This window comes from Rhinoderma darwinii, chromosome 3 (genome assembly GCF_050947455.1).
Source record: "Rhinoderma darwinii isolate aRhiDar2 chromosome 3, aRhiDar2.hap1, whole genome shotgun sequence".
Classification (NCBI taxonomy): Eukaryota; Metazoa; Chordata; class Amphibia; order Anura; family Rhinodermatidae; genus Rhinoderma; species Rhinoderma darwinii.
In genome coordinates, this window is record NC_134689.1 from 275656749 (window position 1) to 275675874 (window position 19126).

General features: G+C 44.8%; 1 protein-coding gene across 2 annotated transcripts in view; it reads right to left on the reverse strand.

Moving 5' to 3' along the window:
- CGNL1 (cingulin like 1) overlaps positions 1 to 17854 on the reverse strand; it is a 216372-nt gene extending 198518 nt beyond the window's left edge. Inside the window, exon 1 of one of the 2 annotated variants that reach the window (XM_075857953.1) lies at positions 17743 to 17854. The gene's annotated coding sequence lies outside the window, so the exon portion shown is untranslated. Of the gene's footprint in view, positions 1 to 17609; positions 17720 to 17742 lie in introns of those variants that run through there. The other variant, XM_075857954.1, reaches the window with a different exon arrangement.
- Between the last annotated feature and the right edge of the window lie 1272 nt (positions 17855 to 19126).

Consider the following 19126-nt stretch of genomic DNA (forward strand, 5'->3'; position numbering starts at 1 on the left):
GGACCACTAAGCCTCCTGCACACGGGACAGAAATGCTGCAGAATTTCCTCTCAGACTGTGTGTGAGGAAATTCGGCAGCGTATTACAGTAACCGCAAAGTATATGAGATTTGAACAAGTCTCATACACACGCTGCAAATAAACCCGCAGAAAACACCTGAGAAAATTGACCTGTGGTCTCAATTTATAGTTTGTCAACTCATCTTGCATAATATATTTTGCACCGAAATTCTGGGCAGAAAGTCCCCAGCTTTTCCATCCCGTGCGCAGAATAGCGTAATTGCAGTGGACAAATCCGGACGGAAAAACTGCAGCATATTACAGTAGCAGCAAATTAGATGTGGACTTTCGTCCTGAATTCTCTGCGGTATCTGGGTGGAAATTTTGGTGGAGGTTTCGTTAGAGTATATCCACACACAGTGTAAACACTGTGGATTTTCCGCAATGGATTTCATTGCAGAAAATCTGCAGCATAATACAAAAGCATCAGAGTGGATGAGATTTTAAGAAATCTCATTCACACGCTGCGTAAAAAAAACCAGCTGTAAAAGATTCATAAATTTACCTGCAGTGCGGTTTTTTAATCCCACAAATAGCAGATGTTGCGATTTTTGTGGCAGAGAAGCTGCGATTCCAGCACAAAATTCGCAACGCAGAAAAAAAAATAACCCACTATACTAAGGCTAAGTTCACATCTCGTTTTAAGCGTATGTCTGACTTGCACATTTAGTCATGAAGAAACCGTGTCAGAACGTGTACCACAGCGTGTATATTGATTTCTATGGTCAGGACGGACGTCCTAATGGTGTCGTTTTTGCATATGTTTTGTGTGCTTACATGCTATCCTCTTTTTTCCCTATGTCCTGAAAAGCATAGTCTACTACGCTTTTCAGTACTTTTCCAAAACGTATACGTTTTTATTTGTATTTAAGTCAATGGCGACGTATAGACGACGTATGCAATCTTAACCCCTTAGTGACCACTAATACGCCTTTTCACGGCGGTGACTAAGGGGCCTTAGGCTAGGCCGCCGCCTGTTCACGGTGGCCCAGTCTAAGTCCTGCACGGGTCTCCCGTGCAGGCTGGAGCCGGGGCTCAGCTGTCTGATGACAGCCAGGCTCCTGCTCCAACACCCGCGATCAAAGTTTACTTCGATCGCAGCCGTTTAACCCGTTAAATGCCGCCGTCAATAGAGACCGCGGCATTTAACTTATTTACAGAGGGAGCGAGCTCCCTCTGTCACTCATCGGCGGCCCGCAAATGCAATCGCGGGTCTCCGATAGGGTGTCATGGCAGCCGGGGGCCTGATAAAAGTCCCCAGGTCTGCCCTGGACATATGCCTATTATGACGCGCCGGAGGCACGTCCTAACAGATTGCCTGTCAGATTTAGGGTATGTGCACATGAGAAGTGGCTTCTACGTCTGAAAAGACAGACTTTTCAGGAGAAAACAGCTGCCTCGTTTCAGACGTAAAAGCTCCTCCTCGCATTATGCGAGGCGTCTTTGACGCTCGTAAATCTTGAGCTGATCTTCATTGACTTCAATGAAGAACGGATTAAATTACGTTGCAAAGAAGTGTCCTGCACTTCTTTGCCGAGGCAGCCAATTTACGCGTCGTCGTTTGACAGCTGTCAAACGACGACGCGTAAATGACAGGTCGTCTGCACAGTACGTCGGCAAACTCATTCAAATGAATGGGCAGATGTTTGCCGACGTATTGTAGCCCTATTTTCAGATGTAAAACGAGGCAGAATATGCCTCGTTTACATCTGAAAATAGGTCGTGTGAACCCAGCCTAACACTGACAGGCAATAATGCTCTGGTATACGAAGTATACCAAAGCATTACAGCAGCGATCTGAAGATCGCATGGTAAAGTCCACTTGTGGGACTAATAAAATAAGTAATTAATGTGAAATAAAGAATAATAAAAATGATATTAAAAAAATAAATAAAACCATTTTTTTCCTTAAAAAGTGGTTTGATTTAGTAAAAGTGTAAAAAATAAATAAAAGTACACATATATGGTATCGCCGCGACCGTAATGACTCAATTAATAAAGTGAATATGTAATTTAAACCACAAGGTGAACACCGTTAAAATAAAAAAATAAAAAAAAAAAAAAACAGCAAAAAACAATGGCGAAATTGCTATTTTTTTTCCATTGCCCCCCCAAAAAGTCATAATAAAAATGAATCAATAAGTCCCATGCACCCCAAAACAGTACCAATCAAAACTACGTCTCGTCCCACAAAATACAAGCCAAAAAAATCACTACATTGATGGAAAGATAAAAAAAAAAAACAAAAAAAAAAAAACTTACGGCTCTTGGAAAGCGACGATGCAAAAACAAATCATTTTAGTTCAAAAGTGTTTTTATTGTGCAAAAGTCGTAAAACATAAAATACCTCTACATATGTGGTATCGCCGTAATCGTACCGACCCATAGAATAAAGGTAACATGTTATTTACGTCGCATAGTGAACGGCGTCAATTTAAAACACATAGAACAATGGTGGAATTTCAGTTTTTTTTAATAATCCCTCAAAAAAAAAGTTCATAAAAAAATTATCTGTACCCTAAAATGGTGCTATTAAAAAGTACAACTTAGGGTATGTGCACACGTAACTGCAATTACGTCTGAAATTACGGAGCTATTTTCAGGAGAAAACAGCTCCTGAATTTCAGCCGTAATTGCCTGTACTCGCGTTTTTTGCGGCGTCTTTTACGGACGTAATTTGGAGCTGTTCTTCATTGGAGTCTATGAGAAAACGGCTCCAATTACGTCCCAAGAAGTGTCCTGCACTTCTTTTGACGAGGCTGTAATTTTACGCGCCGTCTTTTGACAGCGACATGTAAAATGACAGCTCGTCGGCACAGTACATCGTAAAGCCCATTGAAAGTAATGGGCAGATGTTTGCCGACGTATTGGAGCCGTTTTTTCAGACGTAATTTGAGGCGTAAAACGCCTCCATTACGTCTGAAAATAGGTCGTGTGAACCCAGCCTAATCCCGCAAAAAACAAGTTCTCATACAGTTATGTTGACGGAAAAATAAAAAAAAATGTATAGCTCTTTCAATGCGACTATAGAAAAACAAATAAAATAGCTTGGTCACTAAGGTGTTAAACACTACATTTGCATATATAAAATGTATACGTTTTGGTCACCATATATGGGAAATCTTGACTTTACAAAAAAGTTTGATTTAGCTCAAGAACAAAAAAAAAAAACGTATACGCTTTTGGAACGGACACAAACGTATACTACAAGAAAACGTAAGCTAAGTATGTTAGGGCCTGTTCACATCACCGTTCGCTTTCCGTTCTGGGGTTCCGTCGGGTGAACCCCGCAACAGAAAGTGAAAGTGAAACCACAGCTTCCGTTTCAGTCACAATTGATCTCAATGGTGACGGAAACATCGCTAATGGTTTCCGTTCGTCACCATTCCGGCAGGTTTCCGGTTTTCCGACGGAATCAATAGCGGAGTCGACTCGGAAACCTCCGACGGGACCCCGGAACGGAAAGCGAACGGTGATGTGAACAGGCCCTAACAAATGCGTATGTTTTTGTACCTTTAAAAATGTATACCACAAACATGTGCACAGAACGAGATGTGAACTTAGCCTTACCCAAATCTCTATGCTCCTGCGTCCAGCCCGACCTCCAGGGATGACGTTTCATCCCATGTGACTGCTCCAGCCAAATACAGGCTGCAGCAGTCACATGGGATTAAACGTGATCCCAGGACGCCGAACGTCAGAGGGATGTGTCACCACGATTACAGGTAAGTAAGCGTTTTTTTTTTTTACCTGCTATTTTCCGCAGCAGACATTCCGCCCGAAAAAGAGCACCACAACAGTTTTTCAGCCCAAATTCCCTGCAGGGACCAGGGCGGATACGCTGTGTTCCGTTAAGCAGCGTATCTGCCCGGTATGAAAACACTAGGAGTAAACACTGCGGATTTTCCGCATCGGATTTCATTGAGGAAAATCCACAGCGTAATACAGTAGCAGCAGTGTCGGTAAGATTTCAACAAATCTCATCCCCACACGGCAGAAAAAAGCAGCCGAAAAATGCACATAAATTGACCCGCAGTGCTGTTTCTTCAGCCGCAGCTGTCAATTAATGCTGCGGAATCGCTGCTCATCTGCTGTGGGTTTTCCACATTGAATTCAATGGGGTGCTTAAATTCGCAACAAAGTGGTGTGTGCTGTGACAGAATCGCAACGATTCAGACGCAAAAAAAAAAAAGTTCGACTTATCCAGAATTCCCTGCTTCTCTCATCCCATGTGACGTCATCCCGGAAGGCCGGACCACGCACAGAAGAGAGGGAGGGGGTAAGTATGAACTTACACAATGTGGCGCGGTTTTTCGGAAGGCATTTCCTGTGGTGTTCAGGGCGGATACGCTGTGCAGCTATTAAAGAAATTCCTGCAACTGAAAATCATTTCCATTTATCCGAATGGAACTTGAGAAAATCCATTCACCTGCTGCAGAAACAACCCCATTCACATGAATGGAACCGATTGTCAGTTTCAGAAATTTCTGCAACAAAATCGGCCATGTGTGAATCCACCTAAGGGCACCCACACATGTAGTGAATATATTTTGGGTTTTGTGCAGCGTTTACGCAGCATTTCTGCAGCAGAATCGGCACATACACGTGGATTTCAGTTCATATTACATTTAAGAGTGAAAATCCACAATGAACATCCAGAACAGAATGTGCATGCATCCTCCGATTTCCAATGGGAAAATATTCAGCAGTAAATCCTCTATGGGTGCACGGGGCCTAAGGGTAAGTTCGGAAAACCAGAATTGCATCCAGCGCAGACCTATAAAGCCTTCCTCCATATATTTCTTCTGTTTAGGTCCTGTCCCTGGTTTTTGCTTAAAAAAAACCCCATGCACAATAGGTTTAGAAATCTGCAGTGTGTGAACAAGGCCTATGGGTAAGGCCAAATGTAGTGTAAACACTGGAATTACTGACCGAATTTTCCATGCGGACATTTTCCAGCGTTTTCAAAGCGTAAATTGAAATGATGTGGATAGAAAATCCATGCAGCAAGTCAATTTCAACAGGTTTATTTCTGCAGCATGGATGAGATTTGTTGAAATCTCATCAACTTTGCGGCTACTATAAACGCTGCAGAATTTTCGCACAGAAAATCCGGACAGAAATTCTGCAGTGTTAACGATATTTTTGGCCGTACCTGCAGGGTATGTGCACACAGATCAGATACGCTATGCACGTTTACACAAGGAATTTCAGGCGAACGACCGCACCAAGTTGTGGTGCAGATTTTCGGCCAGAACTGCTGCTGCGGAAAACAGTAAAAAAAAAAAAAAAAAAAAGCAATACTTATCTTCACGGGCATCGTCATAGCAACGCGTCCCCCTGTGCAGCCTCTTGAGATGACACTGCTACCCATTTGATTGTTACGGTCTGTGATTGGCTGCAGAAGTTACATGGAATGAAACGTCATCGCAGGAGGCCAGCAGCACGTAGAACAGCCGGGGGAACAAGGAGCCGTTGCTATGACAACGCCAGGGAAGTACGTATAGACTAAATTACATTTAAATTGACTGCCTGAAAATAGAACGATTAAAATATTGTTTATTAGATTGTTCATTAAAATGAGCTATCCTAGCCCTCAGTACAATATAACAGGCTCAGATGAGGTAGTCAGTAATGAGGAGAGGTATACTGATGTGATAGCGTAGTTCCAACCCCCAAGCAACGCCTCTCCCCTTATGATATATTCTACTGACACCCCTCACTGACTAACAGACAATCCAACGCGTTTATATGTGGCACTGAAACGCGTTGGATTGTCTGTTAGTCAGTGAGGGGTGTCAGTAGAATATATCATAAGGGTAGAGGCGTTGCTTGGGGGTTGGAACTACGCTATCACATCAGTATACCTCTCCTCATTACTGACTACCTCATCTGAGCCTGTTATATTGTACTGAGGGCTAGGATAGCTCATTTTAATGAACAATCTAATAAACAATATTTTAATCGTTCTATTTTCAGGCAGTCAATTTGATAATTAACGGAACGAAATATTCTATCATTGTGCTTATTTTGTAAATTACATTTAAACCAGAAAAAGTTTTACTTTTTTTCTTTCAGATATGTGATTTTTGTGGCGGAATCGCAGCCTTTCCGCTGCAAAATCGCAACATTTACTATTTGCTGCAGCTTTTACCTTCCCATTAAACTCAATAGGAAAACACCGCAACAAAAGTGCAACGATTTCACAGAATAAATTTACATTCTGTGGATTAAAAAGTTTTTAAAGTGTTTTATTTACGGTCATGTGCATGGAGCCTTAGGTAAATGTCATGTGTGCCAGATGTTGATTTTTTTTTTTGCATCAGGCTGCGCAGTGTATCCACCCTGAACACCACAGGGAATGCTGTCCGAAAAACTGCACCACATTGTAGTGCGTTTTTGTGGTGGAATTTCCACTGCGTAAAGCAGTGGCAGAAAAAGAAACAACTAAAAAAAAATAACTGTTCATACTTACATACTCCCTCTTCTCTGCGCGTAGTCCGGTCTGCTGGGATGATGGTGCAGGTCATGTGACAGCTACAGCCTGTGATTCGCATATGAAACGTTATCCCAAGAGCCCGGACTAGAGAAGAATCAGGGAACACTGGGTAAATATAACATTATTTTCTTACTTGCAATTTTGTGGAGGAATCGCTGTGATTCCACCGCAAATGTTGCAACACACACCACTTCACTTTGTTGCGGGTTTAAGCACCCCATTGAATTCAATGAGGAAAACCCACAACAGAAGAGAAGCGATTCCGCAGCATTAATTGACATGCTGAGGCTGAAGAAACAGCACCGCAGGTCAATTTATGTGTGTTTTTCTGCGGCTTTTTTCTGCTGTGTGGGTCACCCACACGCTGCTACTGTAATACGCTGCAGATTTTCCGCAATTAATCCTTTGCGGAAAACTCGCAGTGTTTACAGCGTGAGTGTTCCTACCCTTAAGGTTCCTTTTACACTGGTCCATTGTCAACGATCGGTCGAAAGAGCGCTCATACGAACGCTCGTTCCCGATCAGCCGATGAACAAGTAAACGATCGCAGGCAGATTACATCGTTTATGCTAGTCGGCAGCACATCTCCTTGTGTAAACACAAGATGTGCTGCAAAATGTATGCAAAAGACGCAAAATGTATGAGGAAGAGCGATCGTATTGTTCGTCCCTATACATTCTGACCATTGCTCCTTGTAAATGGAGCTAAACAAGTGCGATTCACGCAATGTATCATTTATCGCCACTTGAAACCAGCCAGGAAATCTGCCCATGTAAGGCTCTATTCACACAACAGGGTTTCCCGGCCATGTGACGGCAGTTAAAATAGCGGCCATGTGTTCCGAGTGACGGCCGAGTCTTCCGTCGCTCATTCGCTCTCTCCTCCCCACAGTGCGAAGTGCATGTGGTGAGGAGGAGGGTATTTTTTTGCTCCCTGTAGGCAACGCTGTGGCCAGGGTTTGGGGATTCCGCTCCAGGAGAAGTCCCTGACTTCACTGTCTATATATGGACACAGTGACGTCAGGGACTGCTGAAGCGGAATAACCGGCAGTGTGGCTGGTGTTTACGCTCCAGGAGAAGTCCCTGACTTCACTGTCCATATATGGACAGTGAAGTCAGGGACTTCTCCTGTAACGGCTGCAATATCTACAGAAAGGTAGGAGGGGTTGCCATCTATGGGGCGGGTGCTGTGTGGCACTACCTACAGGGGGGGCCTGTGTGGCACTACCTACAGGGGGGGGCCTGTGTGGCAGTATCTACAGAGGGCAGTGTGTGGCATTATCTACAGTGGGAAGTGTGTGGCAAAAAAAAATTACAAACGAAATTCATCCGTTTTTTAAAACGGACAAGGAAAAAAAAAAAACGGATGCAAAACGGGTCAAAATCGACCGACACTCGGACCCTGTCGTGTGAATAGAGCAGACGAGCCTGTCCATTTTGCGTCTGCAAAAAACGGAACGTATTTAATGCATTTCAGTTGTGCCATCAATGTGGGTTCCGTGTGGCATCAGTTTTTAATGTCCGTGCTGGTGCACATCATTATTCTCAGCATTTCTTTAGCAAGTGGTGCATGAAACACAGACAGCACATGGATTACATCTGTGTGCGGTTTGCGATTTTCACGCACCCACAGACCTCAGAGGGCGGCGTGGTCTGCAAAAATGGACCAGAACAGGACATGCAATGAGTTTCACGCAACGGAAACACGCTGCGTGAAAAATCAGACGTCTGAATAGCCCCATTGAATTGCATAGGTCCGTGTGCCGTCTGGTTTTTTTTTTTAACGGACAGCACATGGACGTATACAATGCTCGTTTGAATCAGGCCTTACTAAACAGCAGCCAAACCATACTTGGGTCTCGGTTTAGCAAACACTGCAGCAGGGGGAAACTTTTTTTTTTTTTTACTGTAGTCTACCTTTAAATTCGCATGACATCTTCAAATCACTAGGAATACACCCAGAACAAGATATACATAGAGCTCTGTGTATACATACAGATTTCATCAACTCTATGGATGTAAATGCCCAGCACTGTGCCAAGGATCAAACTGCTACAGCACAAACATTACTAAGGGCCTGTTCACACCACGTTTTTATATTCAGTTGAAACCTCTAATTTATTTTAAACCTATGGGGCCTTCGTCAGCTTTAAAGGGAAACTATCATCAGCATTTCACCTGGTGAACTTTACTCACCCCTCACTGGCCGCTGCTGTCAAAAGTTCATTGCCGTTATCCCCTCTCCTAAACTCATCCTCCGATCGTAAATAACGGTCTTCAAAGATCTTCACGCTTTTTATGATAATAATCCTGTAGTCTCGTTCGTTGCTCCTCTTATGCCCACACACCGCCAAAAACTGGCCTGCCCTGAATGCCAAAATCTCGTCTGAGATAGCACGCCAGTGCCCGTCACGTATGGTCCGACACCCTTCCCTGCTTCGTCTGGGCCTCAAATCTAGTTACTCCACATGCAGAACTATGGTGTCCCGTTGTGCGCACGCACCAGAAATCGATGCGCAAGCGTGATATTTTGTGTGTGCTGGGGGGAGGAGAGAAGCTGTCAATCAAAAGTAAGGAGGTGGGGTTAACTTGGAAAGGCTTGAGGAATGAAGATATGACTCTTTATGCTCATTAGGCTATAGCTCAGGAACACAACACAACAGAATACTGAAGGTACAGACACTACTTGGAAGACAATTAGGTTACATAAAAATGATTTTTCACCCACTTCCACCAGGTACTGCTGGTTTAATAGGTGAAATGCTGGTGACAGGTTCCCTTTAAGTGTCGTGTTATCTCCGTTTAAAAGGCTTCTCTCGGGATACTGCTTATTAATAGGACAGACAAATGGAGAATGTCTAATTTGTTTTGTCCTCTTGAACAAGAGGATCCCAACATATCTGTTTTTTCTTGCAATAGAAAGTCTATGCACACAGGATGGGCATCCTGTAGCACCTTCCAGGTACGCTTGTCCCGTATACTACCAGTGAGAGAGGGGCATGGATGCACCCGAGTACCCCTGCAATGCTTACATGCAGCAGCGCTCAGGTCAGCGGATGTTGGGTGGTGGAAATTTTGTAAAAAAAAACAAATGTTAACACATGTAGATAAAAAGCCCTTTCATTCTTTATGAATGGACATAGACATTGTTTTGGCTTACAAATACTGACAAGTACCGCTATGTGAAAGTAGCCTTAATCTTCATTTAGTGCGGTTAAAAACTGTGCAGTTTTCATGGTATGCTGCGTTTTTTGTTCTTAAACCACATCATGCCCTATTAGGCGGGATTCACACGACAGGGTTTCCCGGCCGGGTGCCGGCCGTTCATAAATCGGCCGGAAACCCGGCTGCATTAGGAATAATAGACCCCTAATGGGGCTATTCACACGACCGATTTTTTGACGGGCTGGGAAAACCAGCCGTCAAAAAATGGGACATGCCCTATTTTCGGCCGGGTACCCGGCTCCCATAGAAGTCTATGGGGCCGGGTAATACACGGCCATCACCGGAATGTGTCCCGAGTGATGGCCGGGTCTACCGTCGCTCGCGCACTCTCTCCTCCTCCTCACAGCGCAGAGTGCATGTGAGGAGGAGGAGTTGATGCCATTCGGACGAATGGCTACGCTGGAGATACTGTGTGGCAGGGCCGGGGTGTACAGCAGGTGGAAGGGAGCACTGCGCTGGCTCCCTTCCCCTGCTCGTTACAGTTCCCGACCGCTGGCTGTGTTTTTACGGCCAGCGGTCAGGGTCCTTAAAACCCGAGCCATAGACTTTTTACGGCTCGGGTTTTAACTTGCTGCCCGCGCGATCGGGCAGCTGAATGTCGGGTCTCCGGCTGTCAGTGAGTGCCGGGGACCCTGAGGAGAGGATAGAAGCAGCTTTCGCTGCTTCTGTCTTCTCCGATGTCTTTTTACACAGCGCTCAATGAACGCTGTGTATATGAATAGAGACAGCAGCAGCGGCGCTGTCTCTATTCCTCCCGGTGATCATGTGACTGGTCACATGATCGCCGGGTGCCATTAGTGACAGACGGCTGCTGGGTCTTACTAGACCCAGCACAGCCCAATTAGTTACAATCGTCACTATGAGAGGGCTGATTTCCCCTGCTGTGCAGCTCCATTTACAGTGGGAAAACATGGTGTAAAAGAAAGTAAAAAATATTAAAAGTTCCAAAAAGGTCTTTTTTGACCTTAGAGGGACAGACCATAGTAATAAAAAAATAGTAAAGTAAAGTGTAAAAAATTAATCCGATTAAAAAACGGTCAGGGAAAAAAACGGATGCAAATCGGGTCCAAATTGGCCGGTAAAAACGGCAACACGGCCCGGAACGGATGCAAACCGGCCGGGAAAATCGGCCAAAAACTGCCGATTTTCCCGGCCGACACTCGGACCCTGTCGTGTGAATGAGGCCTTAGTCACGGTTTTGTTTGGTCTTTGCCATATTTTTTCTGCCGCTTTTCCCATTGACCTTTAGGAGGAAAACTGTGGCATTAATAACATCCATTCACTTACTTTGTTCACATCTGAGTTGCGTTTTGCCGGAAGCAATAGCGTAATCAACTACGCTATTGCTTCCGGCAAAACGACGGATCCGGTGCACAACAGAGAAACGGAAACCACGGGCACCGGATCCATCACCATTGAAATCAATGGTGATGGAAACGGAAACCTCTGGTCAGTTTGTGTCTGTTCAGGGTCCCGTTCTGACGGAGAGCTCAGACGGAATGGGACCCCAACACAGATTTGAACAGAGCTTTAGGGCGGATTTACACGAATGTGATATATACGTCCGTGCAACGCGTGTGGTTTTCACGCGCGTCGCACTGACTTATGCTAGTCTATGGGGCAGTGCAGACTTGTCAGTGATTTTTGATCAGCGTGAGACCGCTGCGTGAAACGCACGACATGTCCTATATGTGTGCGTTGTTCGCGCCTCACGCACCCATTGAAGTCAATGGGTGCGTGAAAATCACGCGTACCACAGGGAAGCACTTCCGTGGGACGCGCGTGATTCGCACAACAGCAGTAAAAAGTATGTTTGCAAATAGAAAAGCACCGCATGCTTTTCTGTTTACAAACATACAAACAGTGTCATAATGATGGCGGCTGCGCGAAAATCACGCAGCCGCGCATCATATGGTGATGGCACACGGAGCTGTTAAGTTCCTTTTGCGCGCGCAAAACACCACGTTTTTTTTGCGCGCACAAAACGCACACGCTCGTGTAAATCCGCCCTTAGTTGTAGGCTCCTCTGAAAAATCACAACAAAATCAACTACACATAAACATGGCTGAGGCTGGGTTTAAATTGTGTGGTTTTTATTTTTGCTTTTTTAAAATGCATTTTTTGTTTTGGTAGATAAACTCCCACGTCTCTCAATAGGAGTTCATCAACCAAAATAAAAAAAAAGGCAAGTTAATAACGCACCTGCGCCAGACTTGTGGTTTAAATCAAACCTCGTTTTAGATTGAAAATTTTTTTTCAAAAAAGACACCGTGTGCACATGGTTTTACTAAAAATGCATCCCTTCAGCAATTGAAGTGATAAGGGCTTGTCCACACGTACCAGAATTGCTGCGTATTTTCCGTCCGGAATTGCGGACGGAAAATACGCAGCAGAATACAGTAGCAGCATAGTGGATGAGATTTAACAAATCTCATCCACACACTACGTACAATTTCCAACCAGAAATTCACCTGCAGTGTATATTTTTTGTACTGCAGCATGTCAATTCCTGCTGCGGAAAGTGGACTGAATTGCTGCGTTTTCAGGAGAGGTCTCCGTCTCCCAACACTGAGAAATCCGCAGCAAAATCTGCACCATTTTCCCCAGTAAAAAAAAAAAAATGGTGCAGCTTTTCCAGAGCAGAAATCCTGCTAGTTTCTGCAGCAATTCCGTTACGTGTAGACAAACCCTAAGGCCCCATGCACACAACCGTAACGTGTTACGGTCCGCGGTTTCACAGACCCCTTTAGTGCTATTGGCCGCGGACACCTTTCCCTATCGCTACAGAAGGGTGTCCGTGACATAGAACTGTGCCGGGAATTATGGAGCATGTCCGTTTTTTCGTGTTCCCATACTTTGTATGGGAGCACGGCCCGAAAATGCGGACGGCTGTCAGTGGACGGTCGTGCCCACAATCATTACGAGCACGATCAAGTGCATGGGGCCTAAGGCGCGGCCGGCATTTTCGGGCCGTTCTCCCATACAAAGTATGGGAGCACGGCCCGTAAAATACAAAAAGTTGGACATGCTCCATAATTCAGGGCACAGTTCTACGTAGTTCTCCGTAGCGATATGGAAAGTTTTTTTTACGGCCGCGTGCATTGGGCCTTTGACTTTAGAGACAGCACAAGTCTGAAAGGGTAGGTTCAGGTCGACTGAACAGTTGGTGTCCCTAAGGCCCCATGCACACAAACGTGCTTTTGCGGCCGCAATTCCCCAGAAAATCCACGGGAGAATTGCGGCCCCATTCATTTCTATGGGGCCATGCACACGACCGTGGTTTTTACTGTCTGTGCATGGTCTGGGAGCCCGGACCGCAGAAAGAACAGACATGTCTTATTACAGCCGTCTTCTGCGGTCCGGGCTCATTGAAAATAATGGCCGTGACCATGTGCATTGCCCGTGATTAGCGGGCGGCTTGCGGCTGACAGTCCGATCCGAAAATCACGGCCGTGCACATGGCTACGGTTGTGTGCATGAGGCCTAACTTATGGACTATCATTATAAAGTTCACCCAATTTCATGGGGTATTTTGTCCCTGTTTTTCGCTGTGTAAAGGCAGCGACATGGAAATAAAGCATTTGCACCTTAGTATATACACGTGTGGCAACAACGCACCAATTTTCAGCCCTTTGGGGCGCATTTATAATTCTATGGCATACAGTTCTTTTGGAATATATTTGTAGTTAAAAATGGCATAAGCATGTTCTCCATATTTATAAGGAATCTGACCTCCATTTTTTGCATTATGACCTCTTGGCAGACAGCTTCTTCTTAAGGGTATGTTCACACGCAGTGAGCAAAAACGTCTCAAAATATGGAGATGTTTTCAAGAGAAAACTGCTCCTGATTTTCAGAAGTTTTTTGTGCCACTCAGATTTTCGCTGCGTTTTTTATGGGCGTTTTAGGAGCTTTTTTCAATAGAGTCTATGGAAAACGGATCCAAAAATATCCCAAGAAGTGTCCTGCACTTTTTCGCGGCCGTAAAAAAACGCAGCAAAAAACGCTTTGTCTACTTCCGATTTTTCAGCCGTTTTTCAGGCGTTCTCAACCCGAAAATAGACCGTGTGAACATACTTTAAGGCCCTGTTCACACAGAGTTTTTTGACGCGGAAACCGCTCCGCAAAACTCGTCAAAAACCGCCCGAAAATGCCTCCCATTGACGATTTTTTTTACCGCGAGTGGAAAAACCGCATCGCGGTAAAAAGAAGCGACATCACCTATCTTGAGGCGGTTTCCGCCTCCAAAACCCAATTTCAATCAGTCAGAAAGAGGAAAAAAAACAAAAACCGCCTCGACGAGTGTTTTGACGAGTTTTTGTCAAACCACTGTGCAAAAAACGTCTGGAGCAGTTTTTGCAGGAGGAATTTTCCTCCTGCAAAAAAAAAAACGGTGTGAACATAGCCTTAGGCCTCATTTACACGAGCGTGATTTTCGTGCGTGCTTTTCACGCGTGTCGTACGCACCTATGTAAGTCTATGGGGCAGTGCAGACAGTCCGTGATTTTTGCGCAGCGTGAGTGCGTTGTGTAAAACTCACGACATGTCCTAAATTTATGCATTGCTGGTGCGTGAAAACCACGCATGTGACACGGAAACACTTCCGTGCGAACAGCGTGATTCTCGCAACAGCTGTCAAACTCTGAATGTAAACAGAAAAGCACCAGGTGCTTTTCAGTTTACAAACATCCAAACAGAGTGTCATAATGATGGGGGCTGCGCGAAAAGCACGCAGCCGCGCATCATATGCTGATGACACACGAAGCTGTTCAGTGTCTTTTGCGCACGCAAAACGCCGCGTGTTTTGCGTGCGCAAAACGTACACGCTCGTGTAAACCCGGCCTTAGGGTGTAATCTAATGTGAGGTAAATGCATCAACAATGTCTACACCAAACATATACCCAGTCACGCTAGTCTGCGTTGTAGAAAGGTTTAGTACTTGTCACGTGCTCATTTCTTATGAATTTGGCGTCAAATACAAAGAGCTCCATTTTGTCAACAATAGAACTCATGTTTTTTTGTTTTCCATAAAAAAAAAAAAAAAGTGTCCTATTAGACGCTGCTCCACTTTACAGCTCTGTTCGCACAGACATTACAAGTGCCTGACTGGTTTTGTGCCACTGTGTTTAGAAAGGACCTGCTCTGTTATAATGTCAGTGCCGGAGGTAGAGCGGCCCCATGACCACGCTCAGATTGCCATGTGTTTCCTCCCGCACCGGGCGATTAGGAAGCAGTTTATGGAGTGCTGTAGTTAAACAATCAGAACATCATGAAGTAATAAATAAATAATGGATTTGTGGAGTTTTCTTCTTAGAACAACACTACAAATAGACAGTCCTACAGCTCAGCCTCTGCCCGTTCTGCCAGAAATAATAAAAACACAAAAAGGTCAATTGTGCCCTGCAGGCAATTTCCCTGCGACAGAGACAGCGACTATACTCAAGTAAAAGCAGACAGGTGATCCAGGCAGTGAGGGGGATGTTCACACGCAGTGTTTTCAGGCGCAATTCAGGCGTTTTACGCCTCAAATTATGCCTGAAAAAACGCCCTTAATACGCCTACAAACATCTGCCCATTGCTTGCAATGGGTTTTACGATGTTCTGTTCCCACGAGGTGTAATTTTACACGTCGCTGTCAAAATGCGGCGCGTAAAATGACGGCTCGTCAAAAGAAGTGCAGGACACTTCTTGGGACGTTTTTGGAGGCGATTTTCATTAACTCCATTGAAAAACAGCTCCAAAAACGGTCGTAAAAAAACACAGCGAAAAACACGAGTTGTTAAAAAAACGTCTTAAAATCAGGAGCTGTTTTCGCCTGAAAACAGCTCCGTATTGTCAGACGTTTTTGCTCACGGCGTGTGAACATACCCTTAGCATGCTGACAGTCACTTGTAGTTTGCTTCCATTCTCCATAGAACATTGCAGTTCTTTTAAGCTGCCCAAAGTGGGCCATAACATGGTCATTCTCCACGGCCGGCACCGGACAGAATTCCGCAGAATAAAAGGTCATTCACATTCATTTTTCCCCTTCTGTTGTCCAGCATTTTTGGCCGAGCATGTCCAATCATATGTTATTCTGAGCACACGTTTTTTTACCCAATATCAGCCAGTAGTCTGAATAGACGGTACATGTAAGACCCTTTATTACCACTGTAGTCGCCGATATTCCTAATAAAACGTTATGTGAAATAAAAGGCCCTGAACACGCAGCAGATTTTGTTGCCAAAATTTCTGCTACTGAAAATCTGTTCTAGTCATCTAAATGCGGTTGTTTCCGCAGCAAGCACAAAATCTGCAACAAAATACGCTACGTGTGCAAGGGGCCTAAGAGTCCATTCAGACCTTGTGAATGAGGGGTAGTTAAAACCACATTGAAAAACCTTACCCGAAAACAGCATGCGTTTTTACCACGATTTAGTGCGGCTGCATTTTTTCACCGCAATTGCATAGAAATCACCACAAAATTGCGTAGAAACAGAATGAACCCTTAGCCCTCCGACTGTCGGCTTTCTTTCTGATTGTATAGCTATGATGTCCGTCAGTTCTGTAGTGTAACCTCAATCTGATCAGCACAGACCGTTCCCAGTGGTGCAATCACGCCATTTATGTGAGGTGATCAATCTTTTTCTAGGGAATGTTCACACAAGTCAGATCTACAGCAAAAATCTGAAGCTTATGTTAGATTTCTGCCGCAGTTGCAGTTTGATGTGTGGCGGACTAGCCCCAATGCACAAGTAGAAATCTGACGGCGTTTCCACTTGGCAGTTATAGACACAGATTTTAAATCCACGCGGAAAATTTCAGCCTTGCTGCACAGAGACGCGGATTTCCAAGGATTTCTCACAAAATCCGTGTGAAATCCTGAATGTGTAACCGGGGCCTTACACTTCATGAATGTGCCTGAACTGCGGGCACTGTGCCCTGACCCTGATCACAAGTACAATCACTGGTCAGCCAGAATGAAGAAGGGGTGGGAGGGGGGTCCTAACTTGACAACTTATTCTTAAAAGGTAAATCGCCCTGGCGATCAGCTAATCACCATGGTTCTGGCTTCCGTCACCCACGGCAACCAGCTGTTATAGCCAGCTGAGCCCATAGTGGTGGAAATGTAGTATTACACGGCGCTCCAGACAATGGCCGCATCATGTCCTCCACAGCACAAGCTGGTATCTGGTCTGGGTCTTAGAGGGTCCGGATTGGTGAACCCCTCCTCTATGATGATCAAATCACATGATCTCATGACATTTTCCAATGAGCCCACTTGACTGGAAATCACCCCACAGCTTCCGCTAGCCGCACAGGGGCCAATTTATTCACAAGCCAACCACGGTTTGCAATATTTTTCACCATTTTCTCGTCCAAGAGTGAAACAAATGCTGTGATCAATGACGAACAACCGAGAGCAATTTAAAAAAAATAAGATGAACGCACCATCTTAGTAACACACGTAATATCATCCATATTGTGTGCGACTTTTGGTTTTCTATCTTATTACCGACAACTTGTTTGCACAGGTTTCTGGAATAACACATCTCAAAGAACCTGTTCCTGAGCTACAACTCTTATCTGGAATACTTGCTGGGAGTCATAGTCCCACAACCTGTATTAACAGCCCTGGACACATAGGGGTTAAACAACCTTATCACTTCAGTCCAGCGAGTCAATATATACACAGCCCAGAGATCCTGGCATCCAAGGTCATTACATAGAGCCATGCAGTGTGGAGACGTACTGCTCACATGAGGTAAAACTTCCTCCATAGCTGCAGAAAGTCAGGGATAATGAGGTTACGTTCAATGTACAGCTGGGATAGAAGCGTCCAGTTACCTGCAAGGTGTGAACTAGGAGAACACAAACTCCGTCCTGTCACAAAGTTTACTAGACTTTTCTACGCCTCCATCCTCAGCAGGTTACCTCAGCAGGCTGCTGTACACGACAGAGGACATAGTAGCTCACTCACCTTTCTCAGTGAGTCCCCTCTGCTGTGAAGTTATTCCAATGTTATGCCCAGCACTGCACTGCTCTCTGGTCTCCCCTCCCTTCACCAAGGTGACCACCCCTTCCTTCTTTTGTTGAGAGGAATCCGAAATCTGGCTAGACGCCGCGCTGCCACCTACTGGACGAGCAACAGCGCTGCACTCAAATGTCCGGCGTCCTGATTTATGGCATCCTCCATGTCCAGAGTATGACCTGTCACTCAGGATACCTGAATCTCAAGTATTTGACGTTTTAAAATGTGTAAAATGCAATGTGCTTAAAGGGGAATTCCATTTTCAAATAATTCCCCATGTGGTATTTTAGTAAGTTATGTCCCAAGTGTAACTTTTCTAAAAGTTTTTTTTGAGTCTTGCTGCTTCTCCACTTATGTCTGAAGGTAAATTAGGCAATATTCACATCACGGGGGAAATATGTTAAGACTGGCGTGTCAAACATTAGTCTTAAACCAATCTACGTTGGCGGAAAATGCGCCAAATATATTAAGAGGTGCACACCTCTTAATATATTGGCACATCTTTGGCTGTCCGTGCAAGTTTCTGGCGTAAATTATGATAAGGTATGATCCGGCACTACATGAAGAAATCTCAGGACTTTATTGTATAAACATTCAAATATGACTAAGAACGCAGTTGGTGTTTGAAACGCGTAACCGTACTGGTCCTTTGTCTTTATGTGCTAGGTGGATTTTTAATGTTTATACAATAAAGTCCTGAGATTTCTTCATGAAGTGCCGGATCATACCTTTTGTTTGCTGCTGTGGAAGACGCCTGGGTCAGGGCGAGGTCCGTGCACTGGATCGCTGAAGACGCTGGACACCGGTGAGCTGGAAAAATCTTTGAATTCTACTGCAAATTATGATAAGTCTGTCATCTCGGTGGTGGCCTCACCCCTTTCTGCTAAACTTCTCCTTTTCGCTGCACTTTTTGAAAGTGCGAGAAAAGTAAAAAGTTGCAAATGTTAACGCAACTATGGCGTGCAGCAAAATTTGTGAATTCTTTAAGTGTAAACCTGTTGTTACTTCACCCCTCCCATGACTGTGGGGCACTGTCAGCATCAGGGGCATAGCTAAATCAGGGTGCAGAGGTAGTAGTCGCTTCTGGACCCCAATGCTACATCCGTGCACAGGCCCTCTGCTACATGGGCATTTATTAATAGCATATGGTAGGTTAAGGCCCTGTTACAGATTTAGCATTGGGGCCCAAGAATTTCACGTTACGCCTCTCGTTGGTGTATATGCCCTGAAAACCTTCCGACATATATTCCAGTCCAATCTTCCAGTCCAGTCAAAAAAATAAAGGCAAAGGACCTCACCGGTCAGGTGACTGGACTGGTTCACTCCCGGGCCG